The 23,998-nt window shown below is 41.0% G+C and overlaps 1 long non-coding RNA gene across 1 annotated transcript in view; it reads right to left on the reverse strand.

The window, feature by feature from the left end:
- LOC145716168 (uncharacterized) overlaps positions 1-22,662 on the reverse strand; it is a 453,113-nt gene extending 430,451 nt beyond the window's left edge. Inside the window, exon 1 of the long non-coding RNA XR_014138630.1 lies at positions 22,626-22,662. This is a non-coding gene — a long non-coding RNA (uncharacterized LOC145716168). The remainder of the gene's footprint in view (positions 1-22,625) is intronic.
- Positions 22,663-23,998: the final 1,336 nt, after the last annotated feature.

The raw sequence follows: 23,998 nt of genomic DNA on the forward strand, positions 1-23,998 counted from the left end.
TAAACCTGCTCAGACACCAACTGGCCATGAGTCCTCAGGCAGGTCACTTCTGCTTTTGGTCCTCAGTTTCCTCACATGTCAAAGGAAGGAGTTCACCCATGTGATCCCTACAATTCCTTCCTACTCAGAAGTGATGGTTCACTATATATGTGAAAGGGCATAGAAGCGGGCAGCTTTGTTAAGTGATCATCTATTAAAGCCCAATGAGTTTTCAGTTTTTTTAAGTATGAATCCATTTTTAAACATAAACCATTATGCAAAAGTCCAATATAGAAATAAGTGGACTAAAATGGAGCAACTCTGGTTGAAGTAGCTAATGTTGTTTCAGTTCCCCTTTGCCTTTATGGTGGACCCTGCATCACTTCTCCATCAACCACCAGGGACTGTTGAGTTATAGTCTGAGAACCACCTACTGGTCTAATCCTGTCATATTCCAGTCATGGAAACTGAAGCCCCGTACTGTTGAGTAATCACCTCCGACTCACCTCGTGAGTCAGTCTGAAAGCTGGGCTCTATTCCTGACTGTCTGGCTCATTAATCTTTTCTTTGCATTTTGTGAGGCATTAAGAATAATTTGATGTTGCCAATAGCATACAAACTATAACTTCTATTTTTCCTATAAAACATGATCAATATTTATTTGAGATGCAATATTTTATCAGAGAAGCCAGATCTAGATATATTATGTATATGTATGTCTATATATGCCTATACATATAGACATAAGTGAGTTTGTATACACCCAAAATACTACAACTTACATTAAAATTCCCTGTTCTCTTCTGAAACTCAGCAGGCTACCCTGTCTCCTAGGGCTAACCTCTGTCAGCCTTGTGTGATTATGTGGGGTACACAAAGGTGGGGAGAAAGAGGTAGAAGCGAGGTAAAAATTCTCAAATAGATTTGAAAAAAGGGAAAGTAACAAAAATATATCATAAAAAATACAGAGACCTCAAGGAAAGAAAACATCACATAATGTGGACTCTACGTTTCTTGGCTCCAGCTTCCATTTTCATACCTTGTTTCCTTTAAGAAAACCTAATTTTCCCCCAAGCTGTCTCCTGATTGACTTTCACTTGATATGGTTACTCGATAGCACCGATCAGTTAATCCTTCCATATGGTTAAAATTAAACCACCAATCCATGCTCATTTCCCCCCTGATGCTTGCTAATTTCTTGTGAAGATTATCCTTCCAGCTAAATTACCCTCATTCCTTTATCATCGCGTCCATTATTTCCCCTGGAAACTGTAAGGGTTCTTGGGGAATGGGAGACTTGGTGGAGACTTCCTCTCTCTTGACGTACTGCACACATTTATGCTTTCCCAGGTTAGGCGAGAGCCTGGCCGAGAGTACGGGCTTTACATTCAGTGACCTCTTAAATTTCCTATAACCTGGGGACTGGTTATGTGAGACCTTTGCTGTGATGTGGGTCTTGCTCCCAGAATTCTCTGCTTCTCCTCTGGACTCCAAGGCTTAAAGCAAGACAAATAGTCTTCTGTGTCATCCTGACCCTGAAGGCCAATGCTGTGAAGTTATTTCCTTTCAATGGTCACGGATGTCGATTCCTAATACCTCACCACAGTTGCCCCAGAAGAATCTGATCTGGCCCCTGCAGTCCCAGCCTCAATGTTTAGAATAAGCGTTTTTCATAAACTAGGGGTACCAAGCAAGATTTGAATATAGGCGTAAGAGTAAGTTATCCAGATCATTTTGAATCTAACCCAACGACTTACCTAATTATTGAGTTTAACCAACCGACTCCATTGGCTTTCTGATGGAAAATGCACAATTTATGAGATTTTCAGGTTACCTTGAGTCCTATAAGGTTGACAGGCCCTTGACCCTGAATAGTCATGATAGACACAAGTGCTCCCACATCCCCAGATGGGGTAAGTTTTGGGCCCTAATAAGTTAAAATTTTGAGCACTATTTTCAATTTTCTGCTCCTGAGGTTGTTTCTCATTTAGGCAAACACCCACTGGCACCAACATGAGCAAGCCCATTATTTTTTTCTTTTTTTAATGACTCTTGTTATTTCTTTCTGCCAAAGTTGGCTGTACACAAGCCCAGTCCCACACAGTACAAGCAAAGATAAGATTCCTGCCCCAAGGGTTCAGCAACCTCATATTTTCCTCTGCTGCCTCTACTTTTGTTCCAGTGTACCATGAGTTCTAAAGCTTTGGCGGTCCTAAAACACTTTACTGTGTTTTGTTTTGTAGGAAAGACTTGGGTTTTATGGCTGTGGGTTATAAAAGGTTTTTTTTCTCCCCTCCACTGCTCCCCCCAGGGAAATTTGATGGGTGTGACCATTACCAATGAGCCCTGCTGGGAAAGTCCAGGCCATGGTCAGCTTTCAACCTGAGCCATGACTCTTTCCTTTTTGGCTGTGGCCTGGTCCTAATTTTGTCCCCCTCTGGCTGGCTTTGTTTATTGGCATTAATGTTTCATATTAAAATTTAATATTTAACTTTTGCTTTCAATATTTAATGTTCTGCATCTTACATTTGGATGTCTCCCTTCTGGGAGCGGTCAGCTGCACTGCGTGATGCAAGAACGAATCCCTTTGACTTCCAGTAAAATGACCCCCACCCCCTTCCTTCCTTTCTTTCATTGTTCGCCATCACTCTGCATTCGAATCCATCATAGGAACTACCTGGAGAACACTTCTGTCTTTTGCTCACAGATGCATGCAACACATATTTATTGTGTGTCAACTTTGTCAGGTATTATAAAAAGTACTGCTAGGGACCACAAAAATAAATAAATAAATAAATAAATAGACCCAAGTCCTACTTTGAGCAAGTCAGAGAGAAAGAATCATACATGTAAGGTGATAAGGGTTAAAGTTTTGTGGGAGCACATAGGAGAGAGAGACTACCTTTACCTCCGGAACTCTGGAAGATTTTTCCAGCAGGGGAGTGATCTGAAACAAGTCTTAGAAGGAACAGAAGGGCTTCTCAGATCGGGCAGAAAGAAGAAGGTCATTCTATATATGGTGGGCAAAGACATCAAAATGTAAAAGCATTAATGATGATTAATAGTGATGGTGATGATGTATTTGTGGAATAGGAAGGAAATTAATAATTACTGGAAACTGGGCTGCCTGTGTGGGAGAGGGAAGCAGAAGGGAAGATGAGCCTGTTGACATGGTTTGGTACTCAATTATGAAGGACTTTGTAAACCATAATAGATGGTTTGAGCTTAATCACTTATCAAATAAACCTGTGAGAGACATTTGTGGCAAGCAAGAGTCCTGGGAAATCTCTTTCACAGAATATTGTGGAAAAACAGCCTTCATTGGGGAAAGAATCTGGATCCAGAACATAGAAGACATATTTAGCCTTTCTACATGGGATAAAGAGAACTATTATTTCAGATACCTGCCTTTGAGGAATTTAAAATATAATTGGAAAAGTAAAGCAAATACCAAGAACCAATGAAAAAACAATTGGATATATCACCTAGTGCCTGATTGTGTGGCAAGAACACAAATTCCTGTGAAGTCAGAAAAGGGAGCTTTATATTCCAACCATCTTTCCTTTGAGCCTTTCCCTATTTGATGAAGGTCAGCTTCACAGATCATTTGCTCATCCACAAGAAAAGGAGTTGTAGGGTGTCAGGGAGGTATGAGCAAAAAGAGAAAATTAAAATAAGTAAGCTGGGAGAACAGAACTAGAGCCTGGTAACTTGAAGGGACCACTATGTGAGCAAAACAAGGAGTAGACAGAGTGGACCAAGATACAAGTGAATGAAGTAGAACAATTCAAGACTAAGGTTGTATATCCTCAGTGTCAGCTGGAGTATTTTCAGTGTGCCTTACTGAGCTGATGCCAAAAATCTTTTTTTTTTTTTAATGAAAATATCTTTGTGGGGGATGGGCTAAATAGGTGATGGGCACTTGTGATGAGCTCTGGGTGGTATATGTAACTGATGAATCACTAAATTCTACTCCTAAAACCAATATTACACAGATATGTGAACTAACTAGAATTTAAATAAAAACTTTAAAAAAAATCTTTGTTTCTGCTGACTATAAATGTAATAATCTTTGTAAAAAGTTTATGCTTTTTTTCAATGCACAAATACATAAAGTAGAAAGTAAAATCCTCTCCTACTCTACCTTTGAACAAAGACTGTCAAAGCATATGCACTTAAAATATATATCAATACATATTGTCAAATGGGCTGAATGTTGAAGGCTTTATGAAGAAATGACACTGTCACCCTGGGTCTGTAGTTGACCAGGGGGTTAGTAATCCTAGCTAGCATAGCCAGGCATTAGTAAGAGAATGTGCTGGAACTGGAGGCTAGAAGCAGAGCTCAGCAGGCTTCCAAATTGGTAAACCAAAGGCCAAGTAGGTATTTGGATCCTGAGAATAAGCAATAGCCACAAGTCAGAAAACCAGCAGGAAAATTATCACAGACAGAGCTCCACTTGGAGGAAGTGTCCATCTGCATGAGGGGCTTCTCATACAGACAGCTTGGGAGGAACTTCTACGTAGTTGGGCAAATAAACATGGAGTGAATGACAGTTTATTGGAAAGAAGACAGACTTTGAGGCTATGAATAAGGTCTGCATCTCAGCCCTGCCACCCATCAGCTCCCTGTCTTGGTGTTTTTATGTCTTTGAGCCTCCTTTTGCTCTTGTTATAGATGTGGATGATCAGACCTGCCTTACCAAAGTCATAGAGTTGCAGTGAGAATCACATAACACAGTCATTCACTCAACAAATGTGTGTTGAGTGCCTACCTTCTTCTAGGAGCCAGAGATAAAGAACAAACAAAATAGACAAAACTCCCTTCCTTCAGGCAGCCTACATTCTAGGGAGTTCAGAGTATGTCAAAGTGTTTTGTACCCTGCTAACTGCTGATCTAACATGAGCTGCTTTGCCCCTGGAATAAGAGGACGCCTCTGTGCTAGTGAATGAACTTGCTAGCATCTGAGCTGTGAGGAAAGCAGTGAGTGGGGTCTCACGGACATGGGTCTATAAAGGGTGCTTGGGATCCAATTAGGCAGAAAGGAGGGAGAAGGATTTCTAGGAGGTTGGAGGAATGCATATAATGGTGGGAAGCAGTGGGTTGTCTAGGAAGAAATACTGGCTTTGAAGGACATGGGCCATTGCTTCATGGAATCCCTTCACCAGTGTACTCTGGGGCCTGCTGCTTATTTTCCCACAAGAGGCCAAGATCACCACAAGTAGGGTAGGACTTCCCAATAGAGCTGGTACAGCAAGACATCCAGGTGCTCTGAGCAGCATTGCAGGAAGGAAGCCTGCAGACTCTGGAAGGATCCACTACCACTTGGGGCACTGCATCAGCCTCGGTGCTCTTTTTCTCAGGTCTATTGGGCACATAGATTTTACTTCGGCTTACAAATCTTTGACCAACTTGAAGCTGTAGAGGAATCTGGATGGAGGGCGGGGCTAGGTGAGAGAGGGCTTTAAAGTGTTATACGAAAACAATGAAGCATGGATCACTACATCAAAAACTAATGATGTATTGTATGGTGACGAACATAACATAATAAAATAAAATTAAAAAAAAAATAAGGTATCATTCACAGAATGACACAGAAAAGGAAAGGAGGAGGAGAAACTAGCGCCGGATAAACAGCAACTGGGGGACTGTTTATTTACATGATATTGCATTTACTCAGTCCTATTAACAAATAAGAATAACCAGTATTTTTGAATGATTATTATGTGCCAGTTGTCAGCTTTTTATACACATTATCATATGAAATCCTCTCAACCACCCTCATTCATGTAACAAATATTTACTGGGCCTTTGCCATGAAAGTCAGATATTGCTACTGTCTCCATTTAGCAGATGAGAACACTAGACCTCAAAGAAGTTAATTTTTCCAGGTTTACTTAATCAGTCACAGTGGTAGGATTCGAACCCACATAGTGTGATCTAGACATATAACTTTTATGCATTAGGCTATATATTAGGATTCTGGTATATCTTAGTGCTTTAAAACATTCGCTGTTATATTTTATTAGCATCATTGCCGTCTTTGTTTTACAGATGATGCCACTGGAGCCCAGATAGGTGACATACTCTGTTCAAAGTCACACAACCAGAAATTGGCTGAGCTGGGATTTGAACGCAGGTCTCTCTGACCCCTGCAGTCTACTCTTCTTGCTGCACAACATTGCCTCCTTCAGGCTGATCCCCCGCTGATTCAGTAATGCTTCCCTTTTTCCCTTTGTACATGTCCAAATGTAGTCATAGGCTCTTGGGTACAATTGCAAATACAGCTGCCAATAATGGTCAAGAGGTCCTGATGCTTTGCCAGCTTTGTCACAAGACCACCTTACCCTTCTCTCTTGCAACCTCTGTCTTTCATCACACCCTGCTTTCCAGACCTGCATTTGGTTCTCCCTGGGTAAGAAATGCCAGCTATACATTGAGGCCACAGTGTCTTTACTGGCCCCAGTGAGACTGAGGCTGATATGATGGGTCCTGACTCGCTCAACAGCCTGTAGCTTGCCCTCAGGCCAAGAAAGACCTGTGTCTAGCACGTTCCACCTTAGTTTCTCCTTTCTCCCTAAACTCCCCAGCCCCAACGTCTTTCCCAGTGTGTTTGCTGTGGTGAAGCTGGGCAGCTGCCGAGGAGCAGGAGCTAGTGCAGGTCACACCCACTAGCCTGGCTCTGGGGTCAGTCAGGCCAGCCCCTGTGGGGCAGCGGACACTCCAGGGTTCTGAATTCCCTCTGGATTATTCATGAGTGCACACCACCCCCTCTGACAGTCACAGGTAAATCCCAGATCGAATTTTTCTCTTCCCCTGAAAAGAACCCTATCAATATCCCTGGGGTCAGGCAGACTCACCATCTAGCTTTTCTTACCTGGGCTGGGGGGTACTTGGAGGCCACTTGGAATTTGCCAGCTCGGATTAGGTTTCCACCTACTCATTGTGTCCTGGTGAATGAGATCCGGGAGTTAGGGGGTGCCCTCAGAATTATTTAATGGCTTGGGGTAACCTGAAGGTGGTATCTGTACTTTTCCAACCCATCTTATTGCTGTCCAGCCCTCCCTGCACCCAGCCACTGGCCCTCCAATCTTTCATGCACACTTATGCCGCACTTACCTTCCTTAAAGACTTTGCACACATCCCCCCGTGTCTAATGCCTTGTGGCTCTGCACTGCTTACAGGTTTGTCCCAGTCACTGATGTTTCCCAATCATATCAGGCATACCTCTAGTAATTTATGCTTTAAAATAGTGAAAGTAGTCATATTTGGAAATAATCAAACTATTAAAAGGAATTAGAACAGATTGAGGGTCATCTCTATTGTCTCATCCTCGTGTAATTGCATTTTGATATGATTCCTTATCACACATTTTGATATGCCATCATAGCACATGGCCTTGCCATGTGATTCTAGAAAAAGGACTAAGACTCAGTTTCCTCAACTGCAAAATGAAGGTAAAAAGGGTACAAAACTCACAGATTTATTCACTGAACAAAGTTTTATTGAGCCTCTACCATGTTCCAGGCACTGCAGCTTATGTCCTCCTGCATAGTTGTGTCAGTTACAGTGAATAAAGCAAACATCTCTGGGCTCACGGAGCTCACCTTCCAGTGGGTCCTGGGAAAGATTAAATGAGATAAAGACAGTTGACATTTGTTGAGGGCTCAGAACCCAGCCTGGCAAGTGGGAAAACCTCAGTGAGCATTCCACATGCTTAATCCTTAAAATAATCTCGTGACGTAGCTGCTATATTTCTCCCTTTTTCTTTTTTCTCCCTGTTTTGTGGACACGCATAAATGAAGAATAATGGCCCAAGTAATTTGCCCAAATTTAACACCTAGCAAGTGACAGGATCTGAATCCAGGCAACCACTATTCTTTGTTGCATCTGCATTTGAACTTAAAACGCTTAGTACAACACCTGGCACATAGTAAGTATTTAGTCAAAGCTATTGCTTCGGTCCCATTTTCATTAGTATTTTCAAACTCAGGGAAGTGCTTGTAACTCATTTAATCTGTTACGTATATTCTTTTGCATAATTGTGCCAATTATAAATTGTGGTAGTGCTTATAAGTGCCCCGTGGTACTATTTGTTTACTTTCGTGCAAAATATTGTTTGATTTCCATCAAACTCTGAACACACCAGGAGAATGTATTATATACATGAGTGTCTTCTGCCATGTCTGATGTGGTAGGAGAGGAAAAAACCCTGATGTTCCAAGTAAAATCTCAAACAGGTCACAGTAAGGAAGTGTGATGAAGTAGAAAAGGCATACATGGACTTTGGTACTGTGTAAGTTGGTACTGGTTCAGATTTCCAACTCTGCTGCTTGTTAGCTGTGTCTGTTTCTGTGAACAGCTTACCTTATCTGAGCTTTCCTTTTCCTGTTCTGCAAAACGAGAGGGTTACCTCAGGTATCACTCTGGTCCTTTCCAGCCCTCAAGTGTGTGATTCGAGGTGTAGGTACAGAGTCTCATAAAGCTTTTCCTTAATCCAATTTTCCTGAGACAAATTGCTAAAGAAAGACTATTAGGCCAGAGGCAAAGAACATTCAGTGACAACAGCTCTGAATTCCATTACTAATAGAAAACCAATAATGAACATTGAACTTTTTTCAGGTGCCCTAAAAATAATTGGTCATGGATTTTCTTTCAAAATGTAGGGGTTTAACCTCACACTTTGCATGTACCTGTTGTCAGTTGTTTAAACGCAAGTGAAGGAATGTACTGCTGGGATAATTCATTTCTGTAAACTTATTTCAGATTCAGCAAACTGAGATGAGCATTTCAGAATAAAAAGAAGTGAAAGATTGTTTATCTGAAGGTAGCCTTGATGTTCACATTTATGATGGAGCTTTGAGACTTGACTTTCTTTCTTTGAGTCATGGATAAATAAATGGATCTTTTCAAATAGAAAGAGGTAGATATCTTACCAAAAAAAAAAAAACTTTTGAGGGGGAAAAAGAGACCTTTGCAATTATTTGGCTCCAACTTTTTCATTTTATGGATGATGAAATTCAGCTTCAATAAGCCTTATCCATATACGATCCTAGGCATTTAGGGTGCATAGCTGTTACCACTCAGCTACACAGCTTGTCCCAGCTACATTGGCTTCCTTGTCAGTCCTCATATGAGCAGCTCACTTTTGCCCCAGGACATGCATGCTTCATGCTCCCTTTGCTTGCAGTGACTTTCCCCCAGAAACCTACACAGCTTGCTCCTTTACCTCCTGACTTTCTTGGCCATCCTATTTAAAACTGCATCCGTCCCCAAACACCTTAATTCTTCTCTTTTTTATCTTTCCCCATCTTACAACTTTGATATATTTACTTATTTATGCTGTTTTTAATCTGTTTCTCTGTTAGAATTTAAGCTCCATGAAGCCAGTACATTTTTTGGGAGGAGGATGGTGAGTCTGGTTTTTTCACATTGTAAGCCCAGTATTCTAAAAGTGCATAGAATTTAGTAGACACTCAATAAATATTTGTTGAAAGAGTGATATTTTTAAAAAGAACACTGGTCTGGATTTGAGGAGCCCTAACTTCTAGTTTGACTATGCCAAGACTACCTGTGTAAAGTATAAAATATTGAGCAAAAATTATAATAAATAGGTACTATCATTGACTGAGCATAGATTTCATGTCATGTATTGTGTTAAGTGGTTTATAGACGTTACCTTATTAATGCTCATGGCAGGTACTACTATTAGCTCTTTTTAATGGATAAGGCTTATTGAAGCTGAAGGAAGGGAGGGAAGAAGGGAGGGAGGGAGGAATGAATCTGTATTGGTTATCTATTGTTGTATAATGAATTACCCAAAAACCTAAGGGCTTAAAAAACACACATTTATGATCTCACAGTTTCTGTGGATCTGAAACCCAAGCACTGCTTAGCTGAGTTTCTATTATGGACTGAATATTTTTGTCCCCCTCCCCCGCCCCCAGATTCATATGTTGAAACCCTCCCCCAGGTGTGATGGTATTAGGAGGTAAGTGAGGCCTTTTGGAGGTGATTAAGATTAGATGAAGTCATGAGGGCAAGGCCTCAGGTCCTTTCCAGCTGTTGGTCAGAAGAATCAGCTCCTTGCCACTTGGACCTCTCTAGGGGGCAGCTCACAACTTAGCAGCTGGCTTCCATTTCCTTGGACCAAGAGAAAGAGCGAGAGAGAACACCCAAGACAGAAGCCACAATTTTATAACCGAATCTTGGGAGTGACATACCATTGCTTCTGCCATATACTATCGTTAAAAGCAAATCAGTTGTCCAGCCCACAGTTAAGGGGATAGGGTTATGGTGAGCATGGATCCCAGGAGGTTGGAGTCACTAGAGTGCCTTCTTAGAAGTTAGACACACAAGTTCAAGAAATAGAATCAGCTTTCACAAAAAGAGGAGAAATTATAGCCAAAAAGTGTAGGAACTCCAAAATTAGTCCCTCCTGATTTCTGCAAATGATCAATTTGGAGAGGGCCGGGTCCATTTTCAGGGACCACAGAGCCCATAGACAGGAGAATTCCAGAGCACACAACCAATTCCGTGTCACAGGCAGCCCATCCGCTGAGTCTGACTAGGTAACTGTGTTAGGCAGAAGGGCCCCCAAAAGTGTCCACATATTCATCTGCAGAACCGGTAAATGTGTTACCTGACATGGCAAAAGAGATTTTGAAGAAGTGACTAAGTTAAGCATTCTGAGATGGGGCTATTACCTTGGATTATCCAGGTGGACCCCAGTTGAATCACAAGGGTCCTCATAAGTGAGAGGGAGGCAGGAGGGTCAGAGAAAGAGACAATGTGACAGAAGCAGAGGTGGGAGTGATATGATCACTGGCTTTGAAGATGGAGGGGGAGCCAAGAGCCAAGGAATGTGGGCAATCTTTAGAAGCTGGAAAAGGCAAGAACATGGATTTTCACCAAGACCCTCCAGAAGGATGACAACCTTACTGCCCTTTCAATTTAGCTCAGTGAGAACCATGTTGGATTTGTGATCTTCAGAACTATAAGATAATAAATTTTGTTGTCTCAAGCCCCTTAAATTTGTAGTCATTTGCTACAGTAGTCATAGGAAATAAAAACCCAAGCCTGGTTCTTTTCTAATTCTTCTTGATTTTTACCGGCAATTTTTCTAATTGTAAATAATAACTATCTTCTTTTTTAACAATACTTTATTTTCCATTACACAAGTAATATCCAAATACACATAAAAATGAAAACATACATAAAAAGTGAAAACATAACACATACAGATGAAGTTTCTTATGATCACTTTCTCCAGGCTGTCCTTCCCCCAAGTAACCACTGTTGTCATCTTGGTGTATAGTCTTCTGCATTCATAGATAAAATACACAGCCATTCAATAATTAGCTCTTTCAGCAATATTTATTATGCCATTTCTATGTGCTAAGCACTGTTGTAGGTGCTGAAAACATATCCTAAATCCCTGCCTTCCTAGAACTTACATATATAAAATATACATACTGGATGAGACAGACGGGACTCAAGGAGGTGATATGACCTGCTAGGTCAGCACTGTCCATCATGGTAGCCACTAGATGAATGTGGCTATTGAGCACTTGCTAACTGAGATGTGTTGTAAGTTTAAATATATATTGGAATTTAAAGACTCAGTACAAAAGAATAAAATATAAAATATCCCATTAATATTCTTTTACATTGATTACATGTTGCAATGATAAAATTTTGGATATCCAATGGGTTATATAAGTATATTTTTAAAATTAATTTTATGTGTTTCATTTTACTTTTTATTAATGTGACTACTAGAACATTTAAACTTACATAAATGGCTTGTATTATTTTCCCACATTCCATTATAGTGCCCAGAAATTAGAAGCACTAGCAGGTGGGGGTCCCATTCTTCACTTTGATTGGGCCCATCCAAGGGAAATTCCTTAGCAGGACTAGATTCATCATCAAATGTAGTCGCTCCTCCTCTACCTACAATACCCCCTTCCGGAGTACCAGCGTTCATGGCCCTGATCAACAAATGTCCGGGGCTTATCACTATTGTAGAATCTCAGCCTCCTTCTCCCCAAACCCAAGCAATCTTCAGGTTTTCAGGGGCCATGTGCAATGCGTACATTCACAACTCCTTACCATTCTCTTTGACAATTTCATGAAGTAGAGCCTGCGGGCTGGGATTTCTCTGCCTCTTAAAACAATATAAAATTAGCATTATCATTCTTTGAAATTCACGGAAAACATTTTCAAAGGTCATTTTTTTTTCAACAACCCAGTGAAACAGGTAGAGAAGAAAAAAGAAAAGAAGGCATTTAAAGCATAACATTTTCTTAAGCCTTTGGCACTTGCCAGTGCATTTCAGATCTTACTTGGCAGCAGATTATTGATTTAATCATTTTAAGATTCACACATTGATTTTTTCATGGTGCCCTGCAAAAGCATCATGACTTCCTACCGCTGGGACACCTGCACAGGTATGTGAACTTCTAACACAAACACACTCAGCCTCCTGGTGTTGGTTATGCTGCAAATCCACCTCAGTGACAATATTGGATTGTGGAGTTTTGCTACCCGCATTACCATTAATGTGAGTTTGAACAAGCTCTCTGGCCTTTCTCCTAGATTTCTGTGTTTCTAAAAATAAAGAAACTTTCAGCCATAACCCTCCGGTGTAGAGACTATATGTACAGGTAATTACATGGGCTTCATTTAAGAAAAGAATAGCAGAGTGAGCATGATTAACATAATAAAATAAAATTAAAAAAATAAAAAATAAAAAGAGACAGCTGCTCCCTTTATATTCTCAGTTCTTCTCATAATGTGAGTATCTTGCCTTAGTGAGTGTTGTTCTAACCAAGATGTATATTTTTCACCCATCCCTGTCTTCTTTATTACATACTACTATAGATTACCAAATACATTGTACATTTCTACAGACATACACAGGCATACATAGGCAGGGTTGTATACAGCAAACCATGTGCCTTCTACATCAGTTATTTAAGGACTTTTTCAAGAGTACTTTGACTGCATGCAATTTTGCCTTAGGTGTCAACTTTAGAACCTAGTTTGACATAAATGTAATGCCACTGAACTACTCTCCAGTATTCCCCATCCTAACACAGGCATAAGCACAGAGCAAGAAATTGCATGATAAATGTCTTCTGAACACAAAATCTTCAGCCCACCTCTTATGCCAGTGCCCATCAGACCTTTGTTTGGTGCCTTTCAGCTGAGCCTAAGAAAACTACTTTCTACCTCTGAGTTCTGGGATAAGTAATAAGTAATAAGTAATAAGTAATAAAATAAAATCCGAAACAGGGCCAAAGAGAACGAAAACAATGAATATTCTTTTGATACACTGGAAAATGAATTGATCCCCTATCTCTAGAGGAAAAACACATGATGTTTTCCATCTGGCAAGGCTGCGGAAGAATAACGTTGTGGAAACAAGAGTCTATTCACTGGAGGCATTGTGCCATGGTCCTGCAGCTAGGAGTGGGGACTTTGCCTCACTCCACCCACTTGTGAATGCTCAAATGTGGAGTTCTGTTTACTGGCAAAAGTGTTTTCAAACTCCCTCTTCTTCACTCCCTGGAGTAATTTTTGTCTAATAAATGACTAAATGTCATTATGTTATCTCAAAGTTGGAAGGGTGATCATAGGTCTCATGGCCCTCAGGTCACACAGCCTCTGATGAAGAGCTAGCCACTGGGTCCTGGTTTGGATGCTTTGGGCTTCATGTAACATCATGCCCTGACTCAGGCCTAAAGATTAGGGGAAATTGTCTCCTATAGCCAGAAACCCAGAGGAGAAAGATGCTAAGTCTCAGGCAGCTATAACATAGTTGAAAAATGTCATCAAAGACCAATCTTAAAAAAAAAAATCCATCTTCCTTCCATCTCTCTGCTCTGTAGCAGCTTTTTTCTAAGGCTGATTCCCCTTGCGAACAGAACATGGCTGCCTCAGTTGCGGATGCCACAATCAGGGTCCAGAGGCAGCAGAGGACTATTTATTCTTGTACTCCTTCTTAAAAATGGGAAACATTTTCCCAGGCCTCTCCCCAACCCCAAGTAGGGCTCCCTCCTGGAGAACTAAACTGTATGCCCACTCCAAAATCAATCACTGCCAAGGGGAGTGGAACTCCCATGATTGGCTTGACTGAGGCATACGGTTGTCCAGAGAGGATAAATCTCTGGAGGGAACAAAAAGAATGTTCTATTAGTAAGAACCAAAAGAAGAAGTTCACCCATTCATGGAACACAAACAGTGGGATAGCCAGGTGCTTAATATCATCATCATATACGATAGAGTTGAACAGTTTATGGAGCTTTATATGGTATTGTGGACTGAATATTTGTGCCCATCTTCCCTCCCTCCACCCCAAATTCATATGTTGAAATCCTAATCCCTAATGTGATGGTATTAAGAAGTGGGGGCCTTTGGAAGATGATTGGGTCATGAGGATGGAGTCCTCATGAATGGGATTAGTGCCTTCACAAAAGAGACCCCAGAGAACACTCTCACCCTTTCCACCATGTGAGGACACAGTAAGAAGACAACCATCTGTAAACCAGAAAGCCAGTACCTTGATATTGGACTTCTAGCCTCTAGGACTATGAGAAAAAAAAAATGTTCATGTATTATATATGCTATGTTTATTATAGCAGCCCAAATGGACTAAGACATCCTTTATTTGACTTTTCATCCTATTTCTCTCACTCTTAGATCTGAAATTATAGTCTCTCATCATTGTTATTATTTTCATCTAAAATTACTGAGTATGTAATATGTGCCAGACACTTTGCAAACCATTTTTCATGGATTCTCTCATTTAATTTTTTATAACAGCTCTGTGAAGTAGGTACTATTATCCTCATTTTACAGTTAAGCAAACTATGGCCAAGAAAGGTTAAGTAACTTGCCCAAATTTGTACAATTAGTAGAGGGACGAGGACTGGAGTCAGGTCACTAAAATTCCAAATGAATAGGCACTTATGAAACAGATGAGGCTCTATGCTAGGTGCTAGGAATAGCAGACATAGTTCTTGCTTTTATGGAATCCACAATTCTAGTGGAAAAGAAAAACAGGAAAAAATAGATTACACAAATTCTACAAAATTTTGGTAGGTATTATAAAGGAAAAGGAATGAAGGAATGAAAGAGGGCCTCTATATATGCTGCAGTGGTCAGAAAAAGTCTTTCTGGAAGGTGACTTTATGCCGAATCCTGGGCAATGAATAAGAACTATGTAAAGGGAAGGAATGAAATATTCCAGGAAAAGGTTCTGAAGTTGAAAAGTTTGACACTTTTGACACATGAACAAAACCAGTGTTTTGAGCAAAGTGAGGAAGGAGAGAGTGGCATCAGGGGTTCGAGAGAGGTAGGCAGGGACTAGATCACTTGAGCCTTGGAGGTCCCTTAAGAATGTTGAATTTTATTCTAGGTGCATTCTGACACTATTGAGGAATTATAACCAGACAACCAGTGTGATTAGATTTGACCTTAAAACCTAATCAATCAAACTACTGTTTGGAGAGTGAATGAGTTGGAGAAAGAGCAGATGTAAAGAGATCAATGGGGAAGCTATTGCAGCCACCAAGAAATCAGTGATGAAAGGTGGCCATGGAGATAGAGAAAAGAGGATTGATTCAAGAGACGTTCTACAGGTAGAAGAGGCAGAAGTTGCATGGAATTGAATATAATGATAAGGGGAAGGAAGGAATGGGAGATGATTCCAGTTTCTGGTTCCCAGGAGTGATGTTAAAGACAGGGGACATTTGGTTGGGGGAGGGGAGGCTGGGGGAACAGATGTAAGAAGATAAAAGTTTAGCTTGAGACATACTAAGTGTGAGATGTAAGGTGTTGACTAGGTTATTGCATATATGATCTGGAGCTGAAAAGTTTGCTGGAGATGTATGTTTGGGCATAGTCTGTATATTGATGGCATTCAAAGCCATGAATGGACCTGGTTGTACCCAGGAAAATACTAAAGATAAGGAAAAACAAAGAGCCCAAGATACAAAGGGGATTAAATTGGAGCCATCAGAAAGCTAGGAAAAAAACTGTAAGAGTGAGGCATTAGCCAAATCAAATACAGGAGTGTTTCAGGCAGGAGAGAGTGGCCAGTTATATTGCTTGTTGCTGCAGGTCAAGTATGACAAAGTCTGAAGTTATACATTGAAAGGACCCATCCATTGGCCAACACTTGGAATTTAAAAGGACCCACATCAAGGCACATCGTTATGAAATTCCATTACATCCCAGACCAAAAATAAGATTCTAAAGTCCTTGGAAGAGGTCAGAGAGGGGCAATGAGAACAAGCCACATATAAAAAGTTGGATTCAAAATAACATAAAACTTCTCTAGAGTAGCATTAAAAACTAAAATACAAATGGATAATGCCTTCAAAATTTCAAGGGAAAATGATTCCAACACAGAATTATATCATAGTCAAATAAAAGTAGAAGAAAAATCTGTTTAGACATGAAAGTTTACCTTTCATATATCCTTTTCCAGGGAGCTACTGAAGGATATTCTCCTACAAAATGAGGGCATAATCAAAGAAAAAATCCAAGAAAAAGGATAAGAAAAAGGAGAGAAGTGAAGGCAATTCACAGAGTGTTGATAAAGAGAAGTTCCAGGATGACAGTTCTGCAGCGGATTTAGAGGGTATCCAATCCCAACTGAGTAGCAGGATTGAGCGCCTAGGAGGTGTTGGGGGCGGGGGCAGTGGATAGACTATCTGGTGTGAGTTACCATATTGCATAAAGTTTTAGAAAGAAAGAAAATTTTAGACTGAATGAGTAACAAGATACACAGTAAATAACAAATGAAAAAAAAACAATTGTCCATTCCAATGTTAAAGGGCAATTTTCTTAAAATCTCCAAAAGACACAATTATGACTGGAACACAAATACAAAATGAACATGTGCCAAAGATTTTATTTAATTCATCGCTTTAGGAGAGAACCGGTAAAATGGCACAGCTGATACAAAGGATGAATTCAAAGAGCAGAATCAAATATAAGGAAAAAGGAATTCTGAAATGAATTTACCAAGAGAAGCAAAATGATCTATTTATAGAGCAATAATCAATTGCATTCATTTTAGTTTTCTATTGCTATGTAACAAATCACCACAAATTTCACAGCTCAAAACAACACACATTTATGATCTCACGCAGTTCTGTAGGTCAGAACTCTGGGTGGGCTCAACTGAGTTCTCTGGTTAGTCTTACAAGGCCAAGATCAAGATGTTGGTTGGGTTGGACTTTTCTGTGGAGGCTCTAAGGAATCTGCTCCCAGGCTCATTCAGATTGCTGGCTAAATTTAATTCCATATGGCTGTAGAACTGAGGACCCCATTTCCTTGCTGGCTGTCAACAGGGATTGCTGTCAACAACTAGAAACCCTTCTCTGGTTCTTGCACATGTTCTTTGCACAGCTTCAAAGCCCTGCAATTGTATATCAAATCCTTCTGGTGTTTTGAATCTCTCCAACTTCCCCTTCTGCCACTAGCTGGAGAGAACGCTCTACCTTAAAGGCTCGTGAAATTAGGACTCATGGGATTAGATTAGACTCAATAATCTCAAATAATCTCCCTTTGTCATGTACTATACCATAGTCACAGGAGTGATATCTCATCCACATGTTCTGCCCACACTCAAGGGGCGGAGGTTTCCTTAGGACATGGTCATTGGGAGATCATCTTAGAATCTGTTTACCACAGCGCTCCACCATATATAACCATTTGTGTTTCTATGCATAACAGTAATAGGCATTACTATTAGTTTTCTGCAATTTATAGAATTATTAAAAAAAAGTTCAAAGACAATGAAAGGCAAAGACAACTTAGATAGATAAGCTTCATGCACTAATCTTGTTTTGCCCATTTCAAAGTCTTTCATAATTTCTTCGGACACCTATTATACAAGAAAAAGTATAATTGTAACACATACCTTATGGTCACTTTTGATCAATTTTTAAGTAGCCATTGGATATTCATGTAGCTAACACTCGCAATGTGACTATATCAGTGACTACTTGTTAGTTTAACTTGGTTTTTCAGAATAACCAAGGACTTGCAAAGACTGAGTATAATGCCTATAACAGACATTTGTTGTGTTTTCCTACTTTCCTATTTTTCCTTCAAGTAGGAAAAATAAAAAGTAAAATATGCCTTTCTTCTAGTACTGGCACCCTGATTTTCTGTTGGAGGGCCACTCCTTTTTCATTAAGGTGAGTGGCACATGACCTAGACAAACGTGTACATGCTAAGGATGAAATATTGTCATAGCACAGATAAAGGATCAGTCAACTCAGAATGACAAAGGCAGAAAGACCTTGACACTGGGTGAAAAGAGAGTTTGATTTTGAAGGACCATGAAAATGATAATACCTAACATTTATTATGTAGCTGTCACATATCAGGCACTACTTTTCACACTCTTCAAGCATTATCTCATTTAATTCTTACAATCCTGAAAAGTAGAATTGGTTTTGCTTCACTTTACAGATGTGGAAACTGAGGCACAAATATGTAATTTGCCCAATGTTGCACAGCTTACAGGTGATAGAGACTATTCTCTCATGCTATACCATACTTATTTTCAGAAAATAAAATCAGCTACAGAAAAATAATTCCACTCACAGAATAAAATAAATCATTTTCTGACACTGAGAATGACCAAAGAGTTTCCAAGCTCCTCCAACCTCCAGGAGAAGCCCCTAAATCTTGGCTACAATGGGCTTCTACTCTGTTGAAGATTCAAACTTGAGTGTGTATCAGGAGCACCTGGAAGGCTTCTGATTGCTGGGTCCCACCCTCAGAGTTTCTGATTCAGTAGGTTCAAGGAGAGAATCCAAGAATTTGTATTTCTAACAAATTCTTAGGTGATGTTGCTGTTGCTGGTTAGGGACACACATTTGAAAACAACTGACCTAGGGTATGAGTAATAGCAGTATAGACAATCTGGGCTGGGTCCCCACCCACCTCTTTCTTTGCTTCCAAACCTAAAGAACAACCACAGTGACAAACTGGTGTGGTTATTGGCAGATCACCCAGGGACAGAACCACCAAGTGGAGAAGCTGGCTTGGGGAAGATCTCACCAGAGCTGATGGAGAGAAATTCAATATCTGTTTGAAGTGAAATTAAGTTGGGTCTTGCCTCTCTATCAGGAGGGAGGAAAAAAGCTAATAACATGGAAAAAAATATGTACTTTTTTGCAACCGTGAATTGATTCCTTGGTATCACCAGAAAGTCATCCTTAATAACCATGATGCTTTGTATTTCTATGGCAGTCTTTCCTAAAGAATTTTAAAGTTACTAACAGAGCCCATTAACCTTCCAAAACTGCTAAAAGTCTTCTGGGTGTTGTTTGATTTGTCTTTCAAAAAAGCGAACCATATGAAAGCTTGATTTTTCTCCTAGGTTCTACAAGAAAGGAAACTTTTTAGGATATCTCATATGTTGTGTGTTTCCTGATGCTTTCAAATGGTCCAGCTTGAAACCTTATAAATCCTATCTTGCAGATCTTAATTTGAAATATTTATTTCAAATTTTTTTTCTCCATGACTTGAAATTTTATTTCTTCACATCTCTAGTTTGTAATTCTGCCCACTGAATGCATACTAAAACTGTGTGTTTAAAAGAAAAAGCTATTTTTAGGGGTTAAAAAAAACTTAGCATCTATTGGACTATTGGTTGTAGACTAAGAAGGGAATGTTCATCAAAAGCTGCCAACTTCATCCTCTTTGGAAAAGTTTGAACTATAATATTTCAAAATTCAAGGGTGGTGAGTGTAGACAGAGTGAGAAAAGACCCAGCACTCCAGTTGGCTAGAGAATAAAATCCATGCAATACAGAGCAATTCCTTATGACAAGTTGTAAAAATAATACAATGGATCAAATGCTTTGCATCACAGGGTTTATTCACACCCTCAGGGGAAATTGCCAAAATTACTTAAAAATATGGTAAATCAAAGTTGGTTATCCATCAGCCCTACAGACATGTCTTTCACCGCTTCTAATCTCATACAGATGTGACAAGACTATTGACGATTGGGTTCGACACACTTAGACCTTGCTTTAAAAGAAAGCAGAATTATAAATTTTTTTGAATTTCTGCCACCTACTGGCAACTCAAAGTGCTAGAATTGAGCACAGGGTAATAACACTTCCTGTTTGAGGCTGGTTATGGTCTTCCTCTGGAGGATAGTTAATTAGCACATGCTTTAACTGCTCTTCAGCACATGTAGTTGATTTAGTGAGAAAACAGGGTAGACTGAGTTGTTGGGGGCTAACTTCCAGGCCCCAGAGCAACCCTTAACCATCCCTGCCTGGTGGACCTGATTACAAAGTAAACTTAGCACTTTTGGATTTCTTTCCCTCGTGGTGTGAATCATAAGGCTTCAGTGCTGGTGAGTTGGTGCTCAGACGGCGCTGCTGTTTGCACATGGGTTGCATAACCCTTAGTGGAGAGGCTCGTGCGTTACTAGGTGTAATTCTAGAAGGCAAATAATATGTGTTTGTGGACTGCGAGAAATGAATCTGAATATTGATTGTATGGCATCTGGAATACATTCTGTAAAGTTCTTAGGGGGAGAATGTGTAATGGTTTGGGATTGCCACCCCGTTGCATAGAGCCAGGATAGCGGGGGAAGATCTTTCAGCTTGAATCATCATCTAGTTTCTGATGCTAATTTTGACAGCCTAAACCCTAGGTTCTTGGATAATCTCCTCAAATCCATTCTTTAACAAAATAACCTACATGCAGCACCCTCTTTGTCTCAACTTTGTAATTCCTGTGGTCCTGTTTTGTCATTTTAGGTGTGCCAAACTTCACTTCAAAGAGTTTATTTCATTCCAAGGGGCACCCAGAAAAGGATCAAAGACTTCACTTTATTTTGCAAAGCCCAAGCTGGAGAGTTTATTACACTGAGTCAATCTCCCTTTGAAGATTGCTATCTGTGAGTGTGAAACTTGAGTCCCAGGAGAGGCAGATGAGAAAAACTTTGGGGCAGCCACCAGACAGGAAGATGTCATTTATACCACGATGGGAAAGCAGAGTCAGGGATGCTGGAGAAGATCAAAAAGTTGAAGGTACGTTGGACATATGGCAAAGAGTAGCGACCATCTGGAAAAGTGGCTATTGTAATGGAGCAAGCAACAATCAAAATTAAAATTAAATTAAAATTAAAAAAGGTGAAATTAAAAAAGAAATTAAAGGCCAAGAAATACATTGAGTGGGCGCCTGGGTGGCTCAGTTGGTTAAGCAACTGCCTTCGGCTCAGGTCATGATCCTGGAGTCCCTGGATCGAGTCCCGCATCGGGCTCCCTGCTCGGCGGGGAGCCTGCTTCTCCCTCTGACCCTCCCCCCTCTCATGTGCTCTCTCTCTCTCATTCTCTCTGTCTCAAATAAATAAATAAAATCTTTAAAAAAAAAAAAAAAAGAAATACATTGAGTGATATACCAGTGAGCATGTTTGAAAAATAAGGGCTGTTGACGATGGTGAAAGTCCCAGCTCTCCGGTCCAGCTATATTAAATATCTTTCCATTCTGCAAGCACGATTTGCTGTCTCCAGCCTCTATGCCTTCGTGGATGGCCTTCTCTCTGCGGGAATATTGTTCTCCCCCTGACCTCCCAGCATTTTCTTTTCACTAAACCAACTCCTCCTATGTATTGTTCAGGCCTCAGCTTAAGTCTCTCTTCCTCTGAAAGTCCAAGGAAGTCCCTTCTAGACCTAAGTGAGTTCCTCTAGCTCTCACAGGGGAGCACTCCCTTTACCAGAGGACTTCTCACACTTCCTCTTCTGTGAGGTTTTCATTCCACCCCACCCCCCCCTCCCCCACCCAGAGCTCCATGCTCAATCACAGTGGGAGCTTGTGTATCTTGCTTCCACCACGACCACTACCTCGGCACCCGGCACAATACCCACCACATGATACGTTGTTCATTCTCATTGCCGGAATAAAGAACAATTAAAAATAGCTTGAGGGGCCCAGCCGAGCTATCCACTTTGAAAGAACATCCTGTCAGTTTGCCATCTCCCTGCACAACTCTCTCCACTGAGTGATCCTCCGGAGCTGACGACTGACACCATGTTGGTACCTCACAGTTTGTAACTGCAGTAGGAGACAAGGGCAAAGACGCTGGTGATTGAACAAATCATAACCCTTCCCTCTTCCTTCAGGCCAGAACAAGGACATAGCCTCAAATAAGGCAAACTTTACCGTCTTCTTTGCGTATGTCTGGAAACATATGGAATCAAATCCTACCACTGTATTAATGGAGTTGTTTGAGAGTGGTTGCCAGTATCTCCCCCAGGGAATGGACCCTGTGTGCAAGCAAAATATCTTCGTAGAACCCCAACAGAGTAAATTAATAGCTATTTTGCTAGAATAGCTTTAAATTGAAAACTCAGATCAGATCATGTACTGATCTTAAAGTTAACAAGAGGACAGCAAGGAGAAGCACTGGTGTTTTGCTGGGTGTTGACGCTGCTACAGGACACATGTGCATCTTTCTGTCAATTGCAGTTTTAAAAATAGTTTAGAATATATTTCAAAATTAAATATTTCCCAAACTTTGGAGAACCTCTGAGTACTTCTGCAGTATAGATTTGAAAAATACCTCTGTGCCAGGCACAATTCTAAACATTTCACCCAGGGGCACCTGGGTGGCTCAGTCATTAAGCGTCTGCCGTCATGATCAGGTCATGATCTCAGGGTCCTGAGATCGAGCCCCACATCGGGCTCCCTGCTCAGCAGGGAGTCTGTTTCTCCCTCTCATTCTCCCTCTGCATTCTCTCTCTCTCTCTCAAACAAATAAATAAAATCTTCAAAAAAAATTTTAAAAATAATAAAAAATAATAAATGTTTCACCCATATCAACTCTTCTACCCTCTGGAACAACCCCATGAGGCAGATACTAGTATCCTGATTTTATAGACAAGGACATGTCTATTATGTGCCAGGCACTGTTTCAGGCAGGAGGCACACCACAGTGAAGAAAATAGGCAAAATCCTTGCCCTGTGAAGCTTCTGTCGCGGCAGAGCTTCCATTCCCACACAGTCACTCTTGCCTACCACCCTGCTGCAGCTCCCCTCTCCTGCTGGTTATCCTGGGCTCTGTGGGAAGAGGGCAGCATGCTAAGAAAGCCAGAGTCAGGAACAGACTTATGGGCAGAGGCCAGAAAGGTGAGTAGGAGTTGGCAAGGAAGGTGTGGGGCAAGGGTACCGCAGGTGTAGGGGACAGGTGGGAAACCATGGGGCCCAGAGCATCACAGAGTCCTTACCACCCTCCCCACCATTGTCCTCGCCCAGCAAAGGGGTCAAAGTCATGCTTAGAGTGGCTGCAGGTGAGCTTTCTATTCTATAGAGGTTAATCCTACACTGGCCTTGACTTTCCTTCTTGGTATTTTTCGGTAGCCCACCATTGTCCCCTGCCTTGCTTCCTACGTCCTGCCTGCTCCACTTTGGTATCCACCTAAATCAGTTTCAACTTCTGGTCTTCCTGCTTCCTTCCCCAGCTCCTCCTCTTTTTTTTTTTTTTCTTGTTAAGTTCCATCAGTTTAATAACAATTTTAAAAAAACTCAAAATGGAAACTGAGGGGCCAGGGAGGCAGACCCTGGGCCAGGTGCACAAGGAGCCCTGTTCATGGCCCAGGCCTGGCTCAGGGCACCCTGGTATTTGCCGTTGCTACCAGTTCTGAGGAGGGGTAGGGACAGCGATGGTCCTGGGGGAGCCGCCGGTCCGCTCGGTCACTCTTCTTTCTTCTGGGGTGTGTTCAGTTCTGCATGCCCCAGGTCTTGTTCAGCAGTCCAAGGAAGGCCCAAGTGGGTTTATAACTGTCACCCAGCAGCTCCTTGACGCTGGCAGACCTGATATCATCACTCTCCACATCCAAGAGTTCATCCCCATCAATCCTCAATTCTGGGATCTCTTCCTGGAAGTTGTAGAGGCGAGTTAGCTGTCCCAGAATTCACTCCTCCAGGTCGAGGCGCTTCCCTAGCTCCTTGTGGTCTTATTTTACAGT

Source organism: Leptonychotes weddellii, chromosome 11 (assembly GCF_054177405.1).
Source record: "Leptonychotes weddellii isolate Sample4059 chromosome 11, ASM5417740v2, whole genome shotgun sequence".
In the NCBI taxonomy this organism is placed as follows: Eukaryota; Metazoa; Chordata; class Mammalia; order Carnivora; family Phocidae; genus Leptonychotes; species Leptonychotes weddellii.